Source organism: Lepisosteus platostomus, chromosome 1, assembly GCF_059453375.1.
Source record: "Lepisosteus platostomus isolate fLepPlt1 chromosome 1, fLepPlt1.hap1, whole genome shotgun sequence".
NCBI classification, from domain to species: Eukaryota; Metazoa; Chordata; class Actinopteri; order Semionotiformes; family Lepisosteidae; genus Lepisosteus; species Lepisosteus platostomus.
Window position 1 is genome coordinate 71,049,393 of NC_142611.1, and position 25,249 is coordinate 71,074,641.

A 25,249-nucleotide genomic window follows, 5' to 3' on the forward strand; every position below is an offset into this window, starting at 1 on the left:
CTTAAGATTTCTATATTTATGTCTTTATTTAGTGGTTTCATTCGAAGCTTACAATGTTTAGGGAGAAATGGAATACTGGTGTGTATTTTTTTCTTTAAAGTACCGAGACCAGCCATATACTGTATGTTTATGTTAAGATTTCCCTTCAGTGGTAAAATTAGATATGAATATTCAATACTTAAACGGGCACAGTTAAGACATTAAATATACATATACATATTGTATACAGTACAGTTTGCATACGGTAATATGTTTATGTTACGCGATTAAAAAATAAATAAATAAAACTGAAAGGTCCAGCACTAGCTGGATTCGAACAAACAACCTGCCAGTTGGTAGTCACACACATAGACCAGTAGGCTACAAGACAGCTCGCATAAGCAGGCAGGCGAAACAGCCCTGCCGCAGTACACGGATACAATCATACCGTTATTAAATTCTTGAGATACGCGATTCCATATTATATTCCCTTTTAATCAAATTCTAAAAGTATGCTTGTTGACTCCGGTATCACGTTAGTTAAAGACTTCAAAGCTTACAATGTTTAGGGAGAAATGGAATACTGGTGTGTATTTTTTTCTTTTCATGATACGTGTCGCATTTTAAATCATTTTCGTAGTTAGAAATTATGAAACGCCCTGTTAAAAGCAAGGAAGTTTTTATGCCCGTTGAAGTAAAACAAAATGCCTGACAAAGTATGGCTTGGACAGATTCCAAGTGCTTGTACAAATGTGCTAAAGAAATTATACTTTGAGTATACAGCTTGTCCAAAGTCATCCATTATTAATACTATTAGTAATATCTTCAGTAAAGGCTTTGATGCATAAATATTTCTGATAAAGGTAGGTTGTGTACTTTTGTCCAACTGAGCAATCTTGCTTTCATAAAATATACCAACATTTGAATGACTGATGATTAACATGCTGTAATACACAGTTCAAAATTAAAGGCTCGAATGCTGTACATGAGAGGTTAAGCTCCCCCTGGCGGTTTTACAAGGCGACGCCGGATAGCTAGTCACGTGACACACGTGATACCGCGTGATACCCCGGTGGGCGTGTCGCGGTATGCCGTGAAATACCTCACCCATTTTGAATGGCTGCATCTGTAAGTAAACACTCATGAATTGTATTTTTTTAGGCTTTCACCCCAAATCCACAGCTTACATTATAGTCAGCTGTAGTCTGTCCTGATTAAGAGCAAAAGTGAATTGTGCTTTTTTTAGCTCATGAATCACCAGCTACAATTTCATTGTTGCTGATTCTCTAAACTTGTAAAAGGTTACAATAATAAATTAAAGAAACAGAGTAATTTCCAAGCTGACAGAACTTTTTTAAGTGCCATCCTTTGGTATCATTAGGAAACAGGTACGTTTATTTACTAGACACTCAATTGAAGATGATCACCCCTGAGGTTCAGTCTACATCGAAAGGGTAAAGATAATGAGATAAAGTTAGGAAAATAAATAAGACCCTTTCTCCTGAGAGTAAAGACTTTTGAAACTTGTGAATAATTAAAACTGATATGGTGAAAAGAATTGAACTCTTCATTTGAATCATGCAAAGTTTCAACAATAAAAAGTAAGAAAGAAATTATACCAAATATGACATTTCAAAGTGTTTCACTGAGTTCTAGTTTGGTATTGAATTGTTTAAATATATTATTTTCATATACAAGGTTATTAAACTGTAGCTAATTTTCATATTCATAATCTGAAGAACTACCCTGAAGAATAGCAACAACAACAAAAAAAAGTATTTCAGTACTACACCTTGCTAAATGGATACAAATCTTCAACTGTGAGATGAGGCAGGACGTTAACAACTCTTCTATGCATCACGTTTCTACTCATCGGTAACTGAACAGAACACATAAAATTGTTTTTTATGACTTAATGAGTCTGAAAGAGAAAACTAGAAATTGTGTCTTTCCACTTAATATTCCAAAGTAACCACTGCTCACCAAAAACGATCTTAGTCAGAGATCACTTCACCTTCTTGCTCATGAACTCATGTACATACAGTAGAAACATGGGTTTCCTCTGAGTGCTCTAATTTCCTCCCAGAGTCCAAAGGCATAGTGGTACTGTAGGTTAATTAGCTTCTGGTGTGAGTGTGTGTGCCTTGCAATAGACTGGCATCCCATCCAGGGTGTACTCAATCTTGCGCCTATTTCATGCCAAGATTGGCTCCGACTCCACTGTGACCCTGAATTGGATGAAGCAGTTAGGAAATGGATGGATGTAAGGCAAAGGATTTCAGTGTGTGTTGTTTGCTTTTCATTACTTCACTAAGATTTTTCACAAGGAATTACAACGCCCCAAATCAAAGCGTAAAGAACTAGTATGGAGCTGAAATTTGGCTTAACCCGCTTGGCTGAGGACCTCAAGAACATAGGACGAGGAGGCCAGGACCCTCCCGCAAGGTAATCAAGGGGTAGCTGCAGAGGTGGAGTTGGGGTGGAGGTGGGATGCAAAAGTCGCACGCGAGGGAGAGAGATATTGCATTTGGTATTTATAGTGTTTGGTGGAGGAAAGACGAAGGGAGTGATTGCTAATCACTGACGGCTGGGAATGATTGAGTGTGGTTGTTGTCATCCCTCTTGAACTTTCATTAAATAAATTCCATTGAGATTGTATTAGAGTTGATCAAAGAAATGAAAATTATGTATTGAAATACACTCCATCTATCCTTTTTCGGAATGTCTTGAAGTAAATTGTGGTATTGTATGACTGATCAGATGAATTAGAAATGGAAATAGGGAAAGGCATACTAGCAATATAAAACTACAAATCTAAAATTCAGGTAAACCACAGTGAAATAATATCACACAGAAAAATAGGAATGTACATACAAAATATTACCTCCCTTTTCTAAATGCCAGTCACTGGAGTTTAATTGGTGAACATGACAGAACATTATGCACCTTGAAATTAAAAATAGCAGATTTATTCTCTTCTCATTCAAGCTTAGAAGGCTCATTTGTGCAAGCTAGTTAAAAAACATAAAAACAGAGTAAAATAAGTCCATATAAAACATAATCCACAGCAGTAACTAGAATTGGGCTTGTAGTAAAGAGTGAGATACAGTATGTGAGAATATTTAACTTGATCCATGTATAAGTACAGAATAATTGTTTACACATAGTATATCCGAGCAGAACTTTGACTCTGTGAAGTTGTAAGGTATTTGAGCAGCAATTGTGAATGCATTGTTTCATTATTTGCTGGTGTCATTTGTTTGCCTTTTAGAAATCTCGTTAAATTAATGTGCTGAATCAGTGCAAAGCTACTGTAGATGTAAAATAGTGCATCAGCCTTGCAACAGATGGCTGTAATACCATGTGTGGGAGAACCCAATTTGGCCTGGGATATGTCTGACATTAATAAACCATTTCTGAAAAGCAAGAATTTTGAAAAAATAGTGGTCAGGTGACTAACATGGTTTACATACAGTAGGAATGCTATGTTTCTATATATTAATTGCACTGTCACCAAAATTATTTCTATCACTTTCAGAGCTTAGATATAATCAGGCAAAAGGTGAACAAGATAGCCAATTTGGTTCATTGCTATGCAAAGCTTTGAAATATAATTAAATCAATAATTACAGTCCTCACTATGAGCTGAGGGTAGCCTTAATTAATAATAATGTTTTAGTACATACACTTATTTAGGGCAACTTACACAGTATACATTAAGACATGAAGTAGTATAAAAATAAATAGTTCAATTTCTGAAGAATAACAATAAAAAAGTAAACGGTAAGAAAAACAAAACAGTAAGGGAAACACGTTTTCAAAGTGCTATACCTATTGTATAAAGCTCAGAGCAAGATGAAAACGATGCGCATTGAGCCGTAAACGGCATGTACTGTAGGCAGGAATCATTGGTTATAGTAAAGTAGAGATACCATTGAGCAGAGTGCAGTGTCAGCTGGTGGCAGTATCACTTCACTAATTATACATTATTTTCAGTGCAAGTGACTAGCATTTCTGGGTCATGGCCACATACAGTAGGAATTGCCTGCAGTCATATATGTTCCAAAAGAAGCAGAGATGTGTCTGTATTTAGGTGGGACATTACCCCAATTAAGAACAACACCATAGACAGAAATATCACATTCCTTGCATTTGGTAATCATTTGTGTAATCATACCTTGACGTCTGAAAATATGAGATGATGTTACTATGCACGATGATCACCTGACAACAAGATAAACTAAAACACAATAAACTTTTCTTACTATTAAAAAATAAAGAATACAACCATGTAGGTACTGTACCTGTAAAGAAAAAGATACAAGTTTGTATAAAACAAAAGGTTTGTCTGCTAGTTGTAAGAAATATGAGATTTATGAAGAAAATGTCTTTCATTCATTGCAGGGCTTGTAGTCTGGGTTGTTTCACAAAGAAATCTTTATTATCAGGACTAGTTTCATTTTTATGAAAATACAAAATGTTGTTTTAAAAAGAAGGGCAGGAGATTATCTTGCCCACTTCCTCTATCCTATACCTTTATACTGTATGTCCACTTTGTGTTTTTTCTCACATTTGGATTTTGGACAGATGTCTCTTGTACTCAACTCAACTCAGCCCAACTTGTATCTTATTCACCTTTCTTTCTCCAAAACACCTACATTGAATCAATCTAAAAATCTTTTTAGGATTCTTCTATAGCACTTTTATCATTTTTCTTTTGGACTTCCACTTGAAGACAAAATTTGTCCTGATCCACTCAACTATATAACTGTAGTACATACAGTATTAAATAAAAGTTATTTAAACCACTGTGTATCGTGAACCTTCCCATACAGTACATTACACCTGGATTTTCTATCTGTAACCAGCTCTTAATTTGCACTGATTGATTACTCAATCTGGAGGCAGACAGAAACAGGCAGGGAAAAACACCACAGGAATGGTGCTAGTCGAATGGGATGCAGGCAGGTTTCAGGTCTTTGGTCTCAGGTCTCGGGTTTCAGGGTCCAGTGTTTCCTGATAAGCACATCTGTTGTAGTAGAGCTGAGCATTGTGTTGGTTCAGAAAGCTCAATGGCAGAGCACCTTTCCAGTGACATTTCATGATTTTATAGGGAAATCTGTGTTTCATTAAATGGACGATGGAGTACCTCATTGAAAGGGAGAAGGGTGAATGGACCAGTGGCTCAGACTGGAGCCCCATGAGAAATGCAATCACTCATGTGAGTGTTGCGGTCCCCATGGCTGTGAGCCTCTGGTGGCCTGGGCATGAAGGCATCACCTTCTTTATTCAGTTTCTCTGAGCATTGTAACTTTAATTTTCTACTAATTCATTACTTCAAATCTCCCAATTTCTACTATCTCACTCAGCCATCGCAATCCTTTCTGACCCACTGCTCTTTGATAGTGGATACAAATGGATAGTGAGTGACTTGACATTGGTCCCAACACCTCTCCTTCAAGCACTTACTAAGCCAGCTTCATCACCAAATGCTTTTTAGCTATACCTTCTATTAGCTATTAGCATTTTCACTTCTAAGCAAGGAATACCAATCTGCAATTTAAACAATTAATATTCCTCCAATGATGTTATGGACTTAACACTTACTGTACCATGTTCTACAGTTATGGATTCTGCTTTCATATTATGGGGTTCTCATTCATTCTCCTTCTTTGCCCTCACTCAAACACATATCTCCAGAGTATAATTTTCCAAAATTCATCAATCATTGTTCAATTTAGTTTAATTAATTTAGTTAAATTTAGTTATTTGTCCTCATTGGTAGGCTGACATTAATTCAGGCAGGTTAGTTACACTAAACTTTTAAAATATTTCAAACTTTCAATGCATTTAATCTCTTTGTCACATTAATTAGGATTTGTCCAAACACTTGAGTTCATGGTAATATAAGCAGAACCTCAATATTTGAGAGCTGAGCAATAGCTTGTGGTGCATATGTGAACCTTAATAGTTTATTGGCCTAGAGATGTGCCAGTTATCATTGCAGAAAATCTGTTGCAGTTTGTTAGTTATTAAAGAAATGAAACAGATCATCCTATTTAATAACTCCTCCAGAAAATATAGCAATCCAATCTGCATCATGTTACACACTCATGTTATTCTTCAGATATACTGTACTGTATATCCAAAAATAAAATGAAGAAAAATCAAACATTCAAACAAAAATGTTTTAAAAACTTTTCAGTAATTATTCCATTATTTTACTATTAGGTGACATAAATAATACAAAATGTTATTTTTATCATTGTAACAAATATTGATTCCTTTGTCTGATTATCAGATGATTTTGTATTGTTTCAGATCCATTGCAACAATTAAGACTACATTTATTTGACATTTATTTTCCTTGCCTTATGTGATGTTTCACTGTCAATCTAAACTTTGTGTTAAAATTAATTCCATACTCATCCAGCACTGTAGCCTTTCAATCCTAAATCAGAGACATTCTACCTAATCTCATCTAATTTATGCCAAGCAGTGTGCCAAGTTTAAATCATTCTTGCTTCCTACGGGGAGGAGAATGTGTGTACTGAGATCTGACAACTTGTGGTGGAATGTGAAGTGTAAAAGTGCATTCTTAGCAAATGCTTCTAATATCATGATTTGCTGAAATTGAGGATAAGCAAGCAAAGCAGTACTGCATGTAAGGGTACATTTAAGATATATCACATGTGCAGCTTCCAGCCATATCCTGGGTTATGTTGTGAGCACAGGCTTTCCAGGGATTTCATAAAACAGAAAAATAAAAATAGTTATTTGGATGCAATCAATGGCACAGATTGTAATAAGAGTTCAAAGCTATCTTTATAAATAGCAAATTATTTCCAATTTGAGTGATTTCCTTAACCTGAAATACATGTACAAAATGTCAATGAATACAGTAAAAGCACAAATATTAACCCACTGTTTTAAAAGGTGTTTTGAAATAACACTTAACTCCAAATAAAATGTCCAACATCGCTCAATTTCCACATACAGTATGTCCACAGAACACTGAAATAATCCACTTAAGGTACCTATAGTATAAAATAGTATATTGTCTTGAGACTTTAATAAAAACTTACTTTAATAAAAATAACTTAGTTATTTCTGCCAGTTCCATATACTGTATGTTACTGATCATTAATGTGCTGGATATATTAGACACTTACTGGATTATATTACTGTCTACCCCTATATCTAATTATAAGCCTTTTATCCCCTTATAAAAGGTAGAGATACAGAACAGTCAAAATACTTACTGTAGATTTTAACACTACATATGTGTTCTTGTCTTGCATTGCTATTACTATCCATCGTAGTGGCAATGAAGCAATACATTGCTACTACAATGGGTATTACACGTTTTCTATCAGGTATAAAATCATTGCGTATGGATTCTTCATACAATATATGTTTATATGGAAAATGAAATTCAGTATTAGTCAAACTTTAGTCAGTCCTAACAGGCAAATTATAAAAGTCAAATGATAAATCATCCCCATTCTTCACAGAAGAATGAGTGAAGTAATGTGCCTTCTTGAATTTTCTGCGACAATTAATAAGCATAGCTGAAAGACAGCATTTAACTTTTAAACATAAGACACAAAACAAAAAAATAATAATTACACAGTGTGCTGTGCACATCTTTCTAGCACTTAATGTTTTATTGACTCATGATCTATCCATTCATTTCCTAACCTCTTTATCTAGTACAGGGTCACAGGCAAGCAGGAGCTTATCCCTACAAGCAGCAGACACAAGGCAGGGTACACCCTGTACAGGACACCAGTCAATTGCAAGGCAGACTGTCCTGATCTAATTAATTTAGGTGGGATGAGTGATGTCACACCCCCAAAGATAAGGCGCTATATCTAGAGAATGAAAGCAGCTTGAAAGCTACTTTCAATGGCACAAACTGGCACTAATGGAGTATTAACAAATGAGACCAGTTCAGTTATCCTGTACCATTGTAGGGGAGCTGAGTGATGTCACATCCACACAAAAAAAAGAAGTCGCCTTATCTCAGGAACAAAAGCATTTCAAATACTTTCAACAGCACAGACCTGCTTTAGTATTTTTATTTTTTTTAGTACAGTACACTTATTTGGGGCAACTTACAAAATTTTAGTTACAATTAAACATAAAAATGATTAAAAACAAACTGAATACTGAAGAAAAAATAAAAATTAAAGCAAGGCAGGCACATGATCAAAGTGTAAAACCTGCTGTATATACAGTAGCACAGACTGAAAAGAAAACAATGTACATCACATGGTAAACAGCATGTAGGTAGGAATAATTGATTAGAGATACCATCAAGCAGAGAACAGCATCAGTTGGTGGCATTATCACTTCACTACTAAAACATTATTTCCAGTGCAATTAATTAAAAGGCCAACAAATTGTTAGGATATATATTTAATAACAAAGGATTGAAACCAAAGGATTTTGTGTTAAAATCGTATAATGTACTGTACAATAAGGCCTCATTTAGAATATTGGAGTCAATTTTGGTTACCAACTTATATTAAAGAAATTCTTGTTCTGGAATCAGTTAAGTGAAGGGCAATCCTATACATTTCAGTACTTTAGGGAATTTTCTGCCCTTACATCGAAGCATGTCCTAATTCTAGTGTGATGGAAATATTTTATTCTTTTTTTAACTGTTTCAGTTTTTCCCAGTCCCGTAATGATTAAATGAGCACCAAAGGTTCTCTATAAGGAGCAGAAACTTCACTTTCACTACAATGCCTTAATATTTACAACAAAATGTTTTTGATTTAAAATATGCTGTTTCTGTTGTGTTTCTCAGTAATTTCATATACAGTAAGTGTTTGTTTGGTTTCCCATACTCTGCAAGCAATTATAACATCATCAGAAATCTTAATTATTTGTCATTTGTCATTTATAATGTTTGTATATATAATATACAGTATAATGTTTATTTGTGGTATACAGTGCCTTGCGAAAGTATTCGGCCCCCTTGAACTTTTCAACCTTTTGCCACATTTCAGGCTTCAAACATAAAGATATACATTTTTTATTTTATGTGAAGAATCACCAACAAGTGGGACACAATTGTGAAGTGGAACGAAATCTATTGGATTTTTGAAACTTTTTTAACTAATAAAAAAATGAAAAGTGGGGCGTGCAAAATTATTCGGCCCCTTTACTTTCAGTGCAGCAAACTCACTCCAGAAGTTCAGCGAGGATCTCTGAATGATCCAATGTTGTCCTAAATGACTGATGGTGATAAATAGAATCCACCTGTGTGTAATCAAGTCTCTGTATAAATGCACCTGCTCTGTGATAGTCTCAAGGTTCTGTTGAAAGCGCAGAGAGCATCATGAAGACCAAGGAACACACCAGGCAGGTCCGTAATACTGTTGTGGAGAAGTTTAAAGCCGGATTTGGATACAAAAAGATTTCCCAAGCTTCAAACATCCCAAGGAGCACTGTGCAAGCGATCATCTTGAAATGGAAGGAGTATCAGACCACTGCAAATCTACCAAGACCTGGCCGTCCCTCTAAACTTTCAGCTCAGACAAGGAGAAGACTGATCAGAGATGCAGCCAAGAGGACCATGATCACTCTGGATGAACTGCAGAGAACTACAGCTGAGGTGGGAGAGTCTGTCCATAGGACAACAATCAGTCTTACACTGCACAAATCTGGCCTTTATGGAAGAGTGGCAAGAAGAAAGCCATTTCTCAAAGATATCCATAAAAAGTCTCGTCTAAAGTTTGCCACAAGCCACCTGGGAGACACCCCAAACATGTGGAAGAAGGTGCTCTGGTCAGATGAAACCAAAATCGAACTTTTTGGCCACAATGCAAAACGATATGTTTGGCGTAAAAGCAACACAGCTCATCACCCTCAACACACCATCCCCACTGTCAAACATGGTGGTGGCAGCATCATGGTTTGGGCCTGCTTTTCTTCAGCAGGGACAGGGAAGATGGTTAAAATTGAGGGGAAGATGGATGCAGCCAAATACAGGACCATTCTGGATGAAAACCTGTTGGAGTCTGCAAAAGACCTGAAACTGGGACGGAGATTTATCTTCCAACAAGACAATGATCCCAAACATACAGCAAAATCTACAAAGGAATGGTTCACAAATAAACGTATCCAGGTGTTTGAATGGCCAAGTCAAAGTCCAGACCTGAATCCAATCGAGAATCTGTGGAAAGAGCTGAAAACTGCTGTTCACAAACGCTCTCCATCCAACCTCACTGAGCTCGAGCTTTTTTGCAAGGAAGAATGGGCAAGAATTTCAGTCTCTCGATGTGCAAAACTGATAGAGACATACCCCAAGCGACTTGCAGCTGTAATCGCAGCAAAAGGTGGCTCTACAAAGTATTAACGCAAGGGGGCCGAATAATTTTGCACGCCCCACTTTTCATTTTTTTATTAGTTAAAAAAGTTTCAAAAATCCAATAGATTTCGTTCCACTTCACAATTGTGTCCCACTTGTTGGTGATTCTTCACATAAAATAAAAAATTTATATCTTTATGTTTGAAGCCTGAAATGTGGCAAAAGGTTGAAAAGTTCAAGGGGGCCGAATACTTTTGCAAGGCACTGTAATGGAAAATGACTTCCTATCAAATAAAAATATCGGTAAGCAGCTCATGGCACTAAATACATGAACTGTACCATGCATTCAGTTTTCCAATCAGATTGATGTACCACTGCTATAATGTGTAATGTACTGTATGTGAGAATAAAAATGTTCACTGTGAAAATGTTAAAACTGTACCTGTTTAGTAATACTGTACACCCAATAACATTACTAGTACAACACACGTAGAATCGCAATTATATTTGCCATTGTATTAACAGATTATTTTGTGGTTTATTTTCCCTCTGAAATATAGATAATATACAGCATTACAAATTACTGTATGTACACAATAGTTGTAAATTATTCTATAGAGTATATATTGCTTATGAAACCAGTAATTTTATTATCATTGTTATATTGTGATAACTTGTGATTGGAATTACCACTGTGGTAAATTGTTTTAGGAATTGTCACTAACGGTGCCACCTTCTAACTGGATTACTTGTATTACTTGAGAATGACAACAGCAGGATAATGTGTAAATGAAGCATGCTTTTTGGTTTAGTGTCCAACATGAACTTCTCAACATTCATTCTTCTGTCTCCAAGAGGTATTGAGATACCTGTACTAGAGCTCATCCAGTCAGAGGTAATCTTCAAGTACAATCTTCAAAGCAATACGTTATGAAAAGGTAATTTTTTAGTTCACAGAGATGCTTAGATGCTTCCCGGTGACATATTTTATGTTAGAATGGGTAGATGCTTCATTTGCAAAGACTTTCAGCATGAAAAACCAATCTCTATTTGTTAATATATTTTTTTAAGTTTCCCATGTGAATAGTTTTTGCCTGACGATTTGCCCCAGGAGTTTGTGGATAAAAAGAATGTCTTTAGTTTGGAGACAAGTACTAGTGTGATGGAAGACTAGCCCTTTCCACTCATATTAGAACCTAGATAAAGAAGAATTCACTCTGTTTCTACACTTGAGGACAAGTGCAGTAAATCACCTGTCACTAACTATAAGAGAGGAAAGAGACTGTATGACACAATTATTATGTATGTGCACGGTGAGACTGAAAGTGAAACAGACAAGCTAGCAGGAGACAATACAGAGGGAGACATTGTGGGAAGTGAACCCAATGACCAAGGGGTGGACATTGACTAACTGAACATCCTAAACAGGACAGGTTTTATGTTTCCTTACATAAATCTAGGCACATACTGTATAGTATATAGAAATAAACGTTTGTGCTACAGTTCAGTAAAATAGTGGAGAAATTATACCCAAAAATCTTTTTTAAGAAGTCCTTAAAATTTTTTGGTAACAGTAAATGTGCCATTGAAAATTTTCTAAAATGCAAAGAAAAAATAAGATGGTCCCTCAATACTTTGTATCATATCCGATTATATTTCACAGAATGCAAACAAGTTAAGGATATATCAGTAAATGGAGTTTATGCTTACAGTTCAAAGATCATGCAAAATAGGTATCTTCTGGTCAGATAATTTGGTGAGTGTAAATGGCCTTGCTAAACACATTTTGACCTTTTTCTGCTCTGAGCCCCCTGTTGTACTCTGCAATATTCAATCAAAATCTGAGAATATAACCAGAGCCTAATTCTTTGTATCTCCAATTAAAAAAAAAAAGTTAATTGAGAGTTCTTGTAATCTAGGATCTTAAGTACTGTATAAGAAACAAACGTGTCAGTGCCTAATATTTCTTTAATACAGTCATTTGAATGACAAAATATATTTTTCCATTTACTAGCTATATTAAACTGAGTTAAACAGCCTTAGGCTTTAAAATAGTCTAATTTTAAAAGAGTTACCAAATGTACTGATTGTACAGTCATCTACAAAAAATACTAAATGAACTGGAGCGTGTCACTTATATATACTGCTGTGCCAAGGTATTACATTTCCTGAAAGTTAAGTCTACATTTTGTACTGGAAAATACAATTCTATTAAGAAAAAGGATATAATTTTAATAGATCATGAAAAGAGTGAAAAGAATAGAACCATGCAAAATGTCCAAATCTTCTTCTGCAAAGCAGTTTTCTGCACATTAACTATTTATATACTGTATATGCAAAGGACATCTAGATCATATTCTAGCAGACTTACTGGAAATAAATTTATAGCTGAGAATTAGATTTAAGGTTATCATTATTTGCTGTGAATGTTAGCGTTGTCCTTTTAGAAAACGCAGAAATGCAGGATTCGTCAAAATGTGATTTATTGTACTTTATAGAAATGTTTACTTGAAAACATTTCTGTTAATATTAACCTGTTGTTGCTATCAATATTTAAGTGTAACAGCTAGCTCTAGTATCTCCTTAAAATGGTTCAGTTATTCATGCAAAAATTTAAAACTGTAACATCCCTGTGATTGTTCTGAGATTTTTAATAATTATGAAGAGAAAGTATTAAAAAAATTGAAAATGTGAAATGTAATACATCCAAGAGTGTTATTGATGCTTGTTATCATAGCTCTAAATGCTAATAGCTTTATATATTTTAAAAATCTTTAACAGATTTACTTCTGTTCTTTATGTACTGTACAGTATGTTATGATAAGAGTTGCATAACTACTACCATCTAAAACACTGTTTATTATTCAGAACCTTTTTCACCGGAGAATTACATTTTTTTACAAGGAGTAAAAAAATAAAATACTGGATCTAATATTTTGGTCACGCACACTGTAATATTTTAAGGTAAGCTCTGAGTTAGTAGAAAATACCTGAGCAGTGAAGTGTATGAAAGAGAATGTATCCCATTCTGACCTTAGGTCTTATGGGAAACGATATAGCAGATAGAATAAAGGGAAAAGATAATTGGAGAGATCTGTAACATAGGTCAATACAATGACCTCTAAAAGTGGCATATGAAGTACACTGCATATTAATTTGTAGATGTCTTTCTGGTTTATTCTAATAATATTTCTCTCTTCTTGCTACCTAAATTAAATGTATTTTGAGTATACTTTACTTTAGAACTGTCATTTTTTTCATGAGCACTGAAGAAGCCATCATTTTAACTGAAAATATTAAATTTAATTATATATGGCATAGCAATGCTCCGCCATAGACTAAATATCAGCCAATAAGAGGCTGCCCCTTAAACCCTTAAGTCACTTCTCCCTCATATATAAGACATCAGAGCCTCACCGGCAATAAGTTACATTTTAGAAAGCAAAATGACAGAAAATAAATACACCATGTGTGTACAATATATCAGTTAGTTTTAGTTTAAAGCAAATGCTTTATGACAAACATTAACAACGTTTTATTTAAACTGCCATATATTTTGGTAGGAGAAAGAGATATTCATCAAGAATGTAAGAAGCTGCAATTTGAAAATAATTTTTGCATGTTTAAAAAAACAATTTACTATATTTAATTTCAGTCTTTAGGAAATTAAGAAAGTCCCTAACTGTTATTTTATTTAAGAAATCCAAGAATTATGAACTGACAGTTTCATGTATTATATAAAATGTTCATTTATAATCTTATTAAGTAGGTAGCTGCATCAGCATCTGTAGGCTGCAAAGGAACAAGTAAAGGTTTATTCCGTGTTCATACCTGAAGAAGACTCCACAGCCAAAACGATGTGTTCTTTTTTTCTCTTTTCAGCAGAGAATAAAACTTGACTTGTTCCTTTGCAAAATAATCATATGTACATCTACAAAAAATCTGAAGGTGAATCCTAATCTGTGCTCGTGGTTTATAGGAAATGTTCATGTTCCATGATAGTTCCAATACATTGATCCAGTACGTGTCACGGTCACCATCCTCTACTCAAGAGGGCTCTCCAACCTCCTCAAGTTAGTTATTTTAATTATTACCTGCATTATTTCCTGGTGTGCCTTGTTTTAGTTTCCGTATTTAAGTTTACTCCTTCTTGCCTTGGGGTTCAGGTTTGGAAGCCCGATGGCCCACCTATCACCAGGCTTTGGAAGGAAGCCTGAGGGCATACGCTCCCTGACCCACTGAGCCCTGGGCTTGGAAGTGAGCCCTGTATTTCCTGGATTCTCATCTCATCTCATCTCGTCAGTGTTCCCGTTCATCTGCATCTCCTTATGGGTCTCTTGGCTATGGACTTATGGACTGCTTCCTGACTTCCCCTTGAACGTCCCTGGATATGTTTGCCTTTGGATTTTCCCCCACACTCCTGCACGAGCTTCCCTATATCACTTTGAGGACCAATAAACCCCGTGTGTCTTCCCTGAACCCTGTCTATGGTCCTTTTTCCGGAATCGCTGCCTCACATAGGGTCTAAACACCACTCTCCACGGGAGACCAACCTGGCTTCCCTTAGGACACCCCTTAGTAATGAAACTCTTCATTAGCCATACTGCCTTATAGTAAAACGGAGACTATTGTTTTGAAGAATATCTGTGATTGGATTGCCATACACTATCAGTGCTCTTTAATGGGGCTTGTGTTTTATATCATGGTCAGAAGGAGAGAGATTGTGAATGAACACTTTTCAAAAGGATGTGTGCATCACCCAGTTTAATGACAATGAGGTTTTTGCTTCCAAGCATCCCACTGGATGACTGTTAAACATTACTGTACAGCAAATTTGAAAAGACACTTGTCTAAACCTGTCAGGAGGTAGGAGTGAAAATAGTTTGTCAGGTCCTACAGAAGCTTGAGAAACAAAGGCAAGTAGCTTAGAAAAAGCCTTTGTTGACTGCAACATATATAAGGCAGTGATTTTCCTAAGCTACTGGATGACTAGTCCTCTTAATTTTAATTTCAGCAATTCATTTATCAAAGAACTTCAATATACTGTAATTCTCTTAGTTTGATTCTACAATGAGAGGTAAGAAAAGCACATCCATTAGTCATCAAATCAAAGCAATGAAAGAGTACATTCCTGTGACAGACCCTGGAATTTGCTATTTAGGAAATGTTCAATGAAAGAGTACATTCCTGTGACAGACCCTGGAATTTGCTATTTAGGAAATGTTCAATACCATACCAATTCTCAAACAAGCATTACCTAGTGCATGTGGTAAGGCAATAGAATACTGGTACAAAATGATCTATTATAAATCTAAATATTGTACTCTTGATGTTTCACAAATGCTACTGGGAAATTGTATCATTATGTCTAGTAAACTATCTAGTAGCCATAGTATATCCAAAACAAAGAATGTGAAGAGATACTTCAAGTCTTTCACTGAAAATTGTAATATACAGTATGTACTTATTTGTAAATGTTTTCTTACATTTATATAGAAACATAACTTGGTTCTATTGACTTTAAGCCCAGTGTATTGTCGTTAGAATAACTGTATATTGGATATAATGGCAAATAACCCACTGTCTGTAACTGAGTATGGTTATCTATACAAAAACAATACATGAGGTGTTTATCTGTTTTTCAGATACAGTGGTTTTAATTTTAATAAGTAATTAGCCACAGTAGGTGTTATACTGCTGTTACAAAAATCAAATACTATTCAATGTGGTTTAGTGTGTGTGTGTTCTGCTGACATACTGTACACATACTGTCCAATTTTCACAAGAGATGTATTTGCTTTAATATTGCATTTGGCTTGAATATATGTTCATGTTGATGACTATTTAGAGAATAACTAGAAAAACTGAATAATGATATTGAAGTATCAATAATGATATTTCAAATATTGTACTGTTGTAATGTGTACTGTAACTATCATTTTATAAAAGACAAACTACTGTATGTCTCAGAAGGCATGCTATTAAAAATGAGGCTTTTAGAAGTCAGTGCCTTTTTCTGAATTAGTCAACAGTCACATTACTAGCACAATAAAAGATTTGGTTTTACTGATTGTGGGAGTATGGAACAAACTACAGTACCTAGCCATATTATTAAAGCTTATACTGTGCCTTCTTTAAAGAAATGCCTGGATGCAATCTTTGGGTTAATTAGCTACTAACTACAAAATGAAGATGTACTTAATGGCCTCCTCTCCTTATAGCTGTTTTGTTCTTAACTGCTTTGTTCTTAATTGTTGAAAGAGCACCTTGTATTGGCCACATAAAATTTATAGTGTTATTGTACCATCGTTGCCTGTTCTGAATACATGGTAAGGTGTAAAATGCACATTCTTAGGTTTAGGCAATAAAGCTCTTTTTTCATATTCTGTATATATATATATCTTTTGATGTAGCACATTACTATGAAATCATCACAAGCTATAAAAAGTATGAAAAAAACATAGGCTCTTCGGTGATACATTATATTAAGAATTTGTTCTATTATTTGGTGGATTTGGAAAATCTTTGAACATGTAAAGCATAAGATAAGTTTCCAATCCAAATCAAGTGATGTTCTGAAATGAAATAATACATTTCAAGCAAGGGTAATCAGATTTTGAAATCCCAAGGCACTGTGTTTTTTTGCTTCCAACTCTCAACTACACATTTTCATGCTAAATTGATCCGAAGATTTTATTTTATGATTTAGCCCATGATTGAAAAAGTATTTATAACACCTCAAGATTTGCATGCTCGTATTCTTCAGAACATCAAAACATGCTCTGGAGCTGGTATTTCCACACAGACATTTAAGAGTGTTTATTTAATGCAGTCACAGCAACAACATATTGTGATAGATCATCCTTGTACAAGAGGAAGACATCTTCTGTGGCTCTGTCGGCTACTTCAAACAGACTGTTTTTTGAGATTGTGGAATTATGGAGATATTTTGGTTCACACAATTATTCTACAAACACAAATAACATTCTGAAGTTCAGACAGAAATATGTTTTTCTTGTTTTGTTTCACAATGAATTCATTTGATGACAAGGATGAGGAAGCATGATTCCCAATAAATATTATTTTATATACAGTAGAGTTATGAAGCTAGGAAGGAATACACAAACATATTTTTGTGTTAGACCAGAAACTGGGGTTACATTTTAAAAATGTTACCAGAAGACTGACCTCCCAAGTACATGGGGCTGTGTTAGTATTTCATTTCGTCTTCTTCTTCTTCTTCTTCTTCTTCTTCTTCTTCTTCTTCTTCTTCTTCTTATTATTATTATTATTATTATTATTATTATTATTATTATAAGGGGCACAGAGAACCAGTCAAAGCCAAAGATTTGAAAGAGCTCAGGGAAGATGACTCTCTGACAGAGAGGGATAGAGATAGGGATAGAGTTCCAGATATCTGGGTCATAGCAGGGGAAGGCCCTGTCTCCCATAGAGTGAAGATTGGTTTGGGGGACAGACAGCAGACCAGAATTAGATAAGCAAAGGTTGTGAGGTGAGAAGTAGGAAGATAGTAATTCAGACACATAGCGAGCTGCCAAGCTATGCAGAGCCTTGTAGGTGAGCATAAGAATTTTGAAATCTACACAAAAGCTGATAGGAAGCCAGTGAAATACTCCAGTATAGGAGTAATGTGTTACTTGCACTAGACCTGACCAGGATTCTGGTGGCCAATTCTGGACATAATGTAGTTTGTTCAATGTGGATTTAGATACCCCAGCGAATAGGGTGTTACAGTACTCAATACAAGAAAAGACAAAAGTGTTGACCATCTTTTCAGCGACAGTTAATGACAACAGGACATAGTCTGGAGATATTTCAGAGGTAAGATAATGATGTTTTGACAATATGCCGTGCATTTGGGTCAAATGTCAAGCTTGAATCAAATATCACCTCCAAGTTCTTCAATTTTGATTGAAACTCAAGTACAGTACCATCCACAGATAAGGTTGCTGCATTGGTTTTAAATAGTTGATGGGGCATGCCAAGAAGCATGACTACAGTCTTGTAACATTTTAGATGAAGGAAATTTTGAGTCATTCATGTTTTTAACTCAGAGATGCAGTTAGGGCAGAGAAAGAGACATCAGTGTCAGGTTTAGTATGGGCATAGATTTGAGTATCATCAGCGTAGAAATTATCGTTTAGATCATGTGATCTTAATTGCTGACCAAGTGGGAACATGAAGATGCTGTAAGATAGGGGGCCCAGTATCAAGCCCTGAAGAACACCAGACTTAACAAGTCCAATTTCAGAACTAAAGCCACCAAGAGAGACAAAGTGACAGAGATCCATAAGGTAAGTTTTTCAGTAACTATGCTTACTACAACCTATGTTGAATACAGTAAATACAATAATGTAGATGTGAAGCATTTGTCGTAAGATGAGGATAACAATCGAAAAAAAACACAATCACAGAATCGTAAATTACATAAATACAGTATAAATATGTCATTAGCAATGTTTTTAAACAAGTTAATAAAACATATTAAAGTGGAGCTTTTAATGCCAAGACTTTCAAATTGGTAGTGAAATCACATTGTAGCACAAGGATGGGTAATCCTGGTCCTGGAGGGTTAGTTTTTCTGCAGGGTTTCTTAAAGCATCAGCTCCAGAAAAGGAGGCAGAAGTTGCTAAATTGGTTCTAATTAGTTAACATTGAGTTGATTAAGCTAAGAGCTCAGTCTGACACATCCCCTTAAATTCCAATGCAGATGGATTAAAGAAGATAGTAGGCACAGCTTATAACACTTGTGAATCACAAATTTACCTTTGGGTTTCAACACTTCTTGTCACAGAGAACCTGATGTACCATAAATAATAGAAAATTCTATCCAATGAGGAACAATGAACACACCTGGTACCTGGAACAACCTGGTACAATACATCTGGTTTTCAAGTCTTCCTTCTGAAAAGACAGAAGGGGTAACAAAAAAGGGCATTAACACTGATTCTACTGTACAAAAATATGAAATTATCATTAACATCCTTTCCCAGTGGGCTCCATTAATATGGCAAAAAAGTTTACGATAAATTTCTACACTCAAGACGTTATTATTCATTTTTCATTTTAAATATTAAAAAACATATGACTAATCATTATGCATATTAAAACTGTATTTTCTGGCAGCTCTGATACATTGACTCAGCAAATCTGACAGGACGGTGGCACTATACTATACCTTCAATGGTCATCCTCTTCAATAGTCATCTTCCAAAGAAACTCATCCTAAACTAAACTGGGGGTGAGTGATTGCCAGATCAAGGATGCTCAGAATTGAGTCTTTAAAATCCAGAAAACCACTAATGAAACTGTTCAGGAGTAGGGTCATATAGCCAAGTAGTTGTCTCTCAAATTAAGTGGGCTAAATTTCGAACACATTTTTTGGGACTGCAACTTCTGATCTATAAAATTAATATATTTGATAAGGAGCTTTGTTTAATAGTGTCTCATTCATCTTATTACTATTTTATTTCCTAATAAAAGTTTCTGCTTGGAAACTTGTCAATCCTGTATTTACTGTATAACAGTGGTCTAAATTTCTGGGGCTCAACAAATTCATTTGACTGTCTAGTATTCAAGAAGGATGGTATTCCTGATGCCAAGTTACAAAGTAACTTTTTTATAAAACAGAAGCAATATGCCACTTTTAATATGCAGTTCCTAACAAACTTTGGCCAAATTTGAAAATTTGAAATGAATGTCCAATGGTATAACAATAAGTTGCCAGAAACATTTCCATTAAAGTGATGGATTATTTTAAATGTCAGATGCATCTATTAGCACATTCAATCTCCATGTTATTTCACTAAACTGAGCCAGCAGCCATATCACCCTGCAACTCACAACTGGCAACCCACTGAAGCTAAGCAGGTGTGAGCCTGGTCAGTACCTGGATGGGAGACCTCCTGGGAAAAACTAAGGTTGCTGCTGGAAGAGGTGTTAGTGGGGCCAGCAGGGGGTGCTCACTCTGCGGTCTGTATGGGTCCTAATGCCCCAGTATAGTGACGGGGACACTATACTGTAAACAGGCGCCGTCCTTCGGATGAGATGTAAAACCGAGGTCCTGACTCTCTGTGGTCATTAAAAATCCCAGAGTGTTTCTTGAAAAAAGTAGGGGTGTAACCCCTAATCAAGTACCAATCATGGCCTCTATGAATTGGGTTCATCACTCTGCTCTCCTCCCCACTGATGGCTGATGTGTGGTGAGCGTTCTGGTGCACTATGGCTGCCGTCGCGTCATCCAGGTGGATGCTGCACATTGGTGGTGGTGGAGGGGAGTCCCCATTACCTGTAAAGCTTTGAGTGGAGTGTCCAGAAAAGTGCTATATAAGTGTAAGCAATTATTATTATTAAACTAAAAAAAAAAAGAAATCAGTCTCTGCTGATACCTTTTATAATATTTTGCCTTGGTAAAAAGATTACATTTCAAAGAAAAGATGGCTGAACCATAGGAACTGCTACCTAATACCGTTATGGGTATTTGTAACTGGCTCTACAGCAGGATGTTTGCACAAATTACCCAAAGGCCGAGTCCTTTTAAGAAAAAAAGCGTGGACAAAATTTAAGTTTAACTTAGCTACTAACAAGTGAGCAAGATGGACTCCTCTTATTTATTTCCTTTCTTATTTTTTATTAGCCAGGCCATTTATTCAACATACCTTTAAAGTACATGCAAGTCCAAGGTGGGAGCAGCCTGCCATTGCTGGGGTCAATGAACACATTTGCACTGGGATTCAGCCTTCCACTAGCCTGTGCGAACAAGATTGGGCCACCTCTCAATAAGAACAAATATCTTTCAGACAGGCAGCCAATCCACTGGTCAATCATCCTATTAAGCAGAAGATTTAAGGCAGGAATCTTTGTTAGATTGTTGCTCCAACATTTGTGTTATAACCAAGTTTAGGCTACTGCTTACACACCTCTTTAAATGATACCTTTTCCCCTTAATATTCAGCAACCACCGATCCAGCAGAGACTTGCCATTCCCTAGAAATCGTCTCACCAACATTTCAGGATCTCATCTCTGGACACGCTGTACAGTGGATTCTGCTTTTCTGCTGTCCGTATATTCCTGGTGGATCATCCCCAGCAACCCTGGTGCCTACTTTCCAGACAGTTCCTCTCCCTCGGGTCTCCCTAACTTCTTCTCCACAGATAGTTCTCAATCTACAAATAGCAGCTTTTGCTCCCTCCTAGCCTAAGATTGCTTGCACATCTCTCTATCTCCACTCTCTATTCACTGCCTCACCTCCATCATTGAAATACCTGTCAATTTGCTGCAGCACTGCTTAACAATGGCTGCAGCATAAATTATGTACATTTCAAAAGAATTGGCTGGTTCTAGGGTCTAAGATCTAGGGTCTGCCATGACACAAGCTGCTGGCCTGTTGCTTCCCAGCATGCTGCTGACTGTGACTGCAGTGCATGGCCAGGGTGCCCAGTGGTGAAGCTCAGGCCTTAGGTGAGGTGACTTCACACCCTGGTCAAGATCCATGAGACACTGACATTTTGGATCTTCAGAATTTGTATGATTTATGATATGTACAGGACAGTTCTTTGAGGAAATAAAGGCGTTGACTTTAGTTTGGCATGGGCCCACACCTTTTGCAGCACCCCAAAGAAGGCCTATAAAACAGAGGCATCCTTGTGGCATTTTTTTGTAGGAGTGCCAAAAGGGAGATCTATTATCCACATCTGTTTATATTTATCTCTCTTAATGTTATTTCCAATGGTACAGATTAAAATATAAAGTGCACTTGGATGTAGGCTCATTACTAATTTTTTAATAAACTGTGTTGAGTAACAATGAAAAGTTAATGAATGTCAGATTTTGTTATTATCTTCAGATTTAAAGAATGAGGTTATCTATAGGCCAATTTATAAAATGGGAGAAAAATGTAGTGCCTAAAAGGGCACCTTAATTAAAGAACTCTTTTAGCTCAATTGTAACAGCTGTTGCATCTAAGTCTCTTTCGAGTCATTAAATGATTTTCTGATATTCTTGTATTATTAAAAACATTTCCTGAATAAAGAACTATTCACACAATAAACTGTGACAATCACAATTTCTTGTGTTATTCAAAACACAATATTAATTGTACAAAATGATCAAGTAAGTAATTTATAAAATGTAGTTAATTTTATTGCAGTTTTATATTAATCACATGAAAATGTTTAATGACAAAGGAATACACATTTCAAAAAATGTTTAACAGTACATTATTCTGTAGTAAGAGCATTTCTCATAAAAAACAAGCAGCTGGTTAATTAACATTAATTCACATATAAAAATAATATTAATTGTATAACAATTGAGCTTGAAATGATGTTTAAAAATTAAGAAAAGTAAATTCACTCATTGCACAGGAGATACCTCAAGATTTTGTATTCGAAAATTATTCTCAATATTTAAAATTTAAATCTGTGATATACTGTACATACAGTATATGATACAGTATTTAATAATTTCTGGATTTGTTTTTCTAATTTCTTTCTAAAATATTTCTAATTTCTTTTGTTAATCTTAGTAGAGTAATTGACAATCAGATTATGTGCAGCGTATTATTTGTTAATTTAAGTAGTCATAACATTAAGGAAAACAGACTATGAAGTTTTGGACATATTTTTATTAGTGTGGTTGATCCAACTTTAATCAGTAGTTCACAATCCTGGGGATCACTGTCTAAACGTTTTTTTTTTATTACTAAGATAATTAGTTTCATTTTGTATTTCAGCATTACATTAAAATTTGCTTTGATCTCTTAAAAAGTTGAATGTAATATTTAACGGATGTTAATTCTAAACCCTTTTGTGCTTTAGAGCTGGCTTCATTCAGGTTTGTTAGATGAAAGGTGACCAGTTGGACCTATAGATGCAGCCATTCAAAACAAGTGGGGTATGCCGCAGTACAACGCGGTGGGCGTGTCGCAGTATACCACAATTACCATATGCAAATTAAATTATGTTAATAATATCCGGAATCACCTGGTAAAACCGCCAGGTGGAGCTGTCACCAGAAAACACCTGGTTTCGAATCCCAGTCACTGCTGAGGGACAATCTTTATTCAATTTAAAATTTAAGTTGTGTACTCTTTAGACTTTTAAATTTAAACTGTGTATTACAGCATGTTAATCATTATACATTAAAAAGTTGGTATATTTTATGAAAGCAAGATTGCTCAGTTGGACGAAAGTACACAACCTACCACCTTTATCATAAATATTTTAATTATGCAGAAATATTTTATGCATCAAAGTCTTTACCAAAGATATTACTAATAGTATTAATAATGAATGACCTTGGACAAGCTGCAAACTCAAAGTATTACCCTGGTCCACATTCTTTGTAATCATCTTTGTAAACGAAAATACTTTATTTTTTCATTGACAAAAAGTAACACCACAGCATTTCGTTGATCTGATCACGTATTCCTTTTTCAATCATACAAAGTAAGTCTTGAGAATCTCCGATTCACCATGCCTTTCCCATGCTAATAAATGATATTAATTTAGAAACATAAACATATTCTGTAAACTGTACTGTATATTGCTGGTCTTGTTTAAAGAAAAAATACACACCAGTATTTCATTTATCCCTAAACATTTTAAGCATCAAAGTCTTACATGTGGTTATTTCCGAAACGTTTTTACGTGCTCCTTCTGACCATATTAAGATTATATACTTTGTGAAAAGTGATAGTCTTTTAACCTTTTAACCTTTTCGCTCGTTATCGTCTTAAACAAATGCATACTTTTAGAATTTGATTAACAAGGAATATAATATGGAATTGGATATCTAAACAAATTAATAATGATATAATTATATTCATGTACTGTCTGGCGCAATAATCTGAAGAGTTAGTTAATGCGACATGGAATTATTATTATCACCTCTTTTTACACTTGAGAACAAATGAGAACATTATCTCAATCACCTACTGTAACTCGTTTTACACCACGGGAAGACAGGAGAATGTGATTGTACTGTATCTGTACAGAATGTGTGTTTCAATCAATACAGTAATTGATTAAAATAGCAAATGCTTGTTTAATTTTAGTTAAATGCCTTTTTTGATTCACAATCTGACAATGAAAACCGGGGTGAAGTTAGCTTAAAGTTCAAAAATGATTTTGGCACGCCTGTAGCATTTTTACGAAACCTCCTAGAGTTGTGAGAACACTTGCTTTGTGTATAAAGTACATTGTGAATGTTTTCATAGCCTTCACTTTGTCGTTTTTATGCCATTTTTTTTTACCACAGAAGAATATTCTTATGTCCATATATTCGCAAGGGAATCAGTACGAATTGTAATACTAATTAAATTACCGCGGACACTTTCCACCCCCTCTACAGTAGAATAGGCTAACCTTCTAATGAAAGACAGTCCACCCTCCACCCCACAGACAGGAAAAGTGCCCGCAGGCACTTAAACTTAATATGGTCAGAAGGAGCACAACAAATTTGATGCTTAAAATGTTTAGGGAGAAAGTGGAATACTGGTGTGTATTTTTTCTTTAAAATACCAATACCAGCCATATACAGTTTGTAACATAGGGGTTTCTATATTTATGTCTTTATTTAGTGGTTACATTAGTGACAAAGGCTGAACTTTTAGCTTCAGTAACGCTTATGCTGTATGGCATAAATGTTTGTAATGACAATATAGTGTCGATAATATTTATTGTCAGTAATAATAACAGCGAACATGGTTTCATGGAGGGCTTCTTAGAAAGTTGGGCATTCAGGTAGATTGGCAGGCGAAAGGATTTGTAAATATATTTTGTTAGAGCAAGTCAGTTTTTTGCAACACATAAAAGACATTTTTCCAAGAAAGATCTTATGACGAGGAAGAAAAATCACCCATTTTTAGCACATAAAAAGTGGTTATTAACTATCGAAAGCTGCTTTTATAGCTTTTAAAATCATGC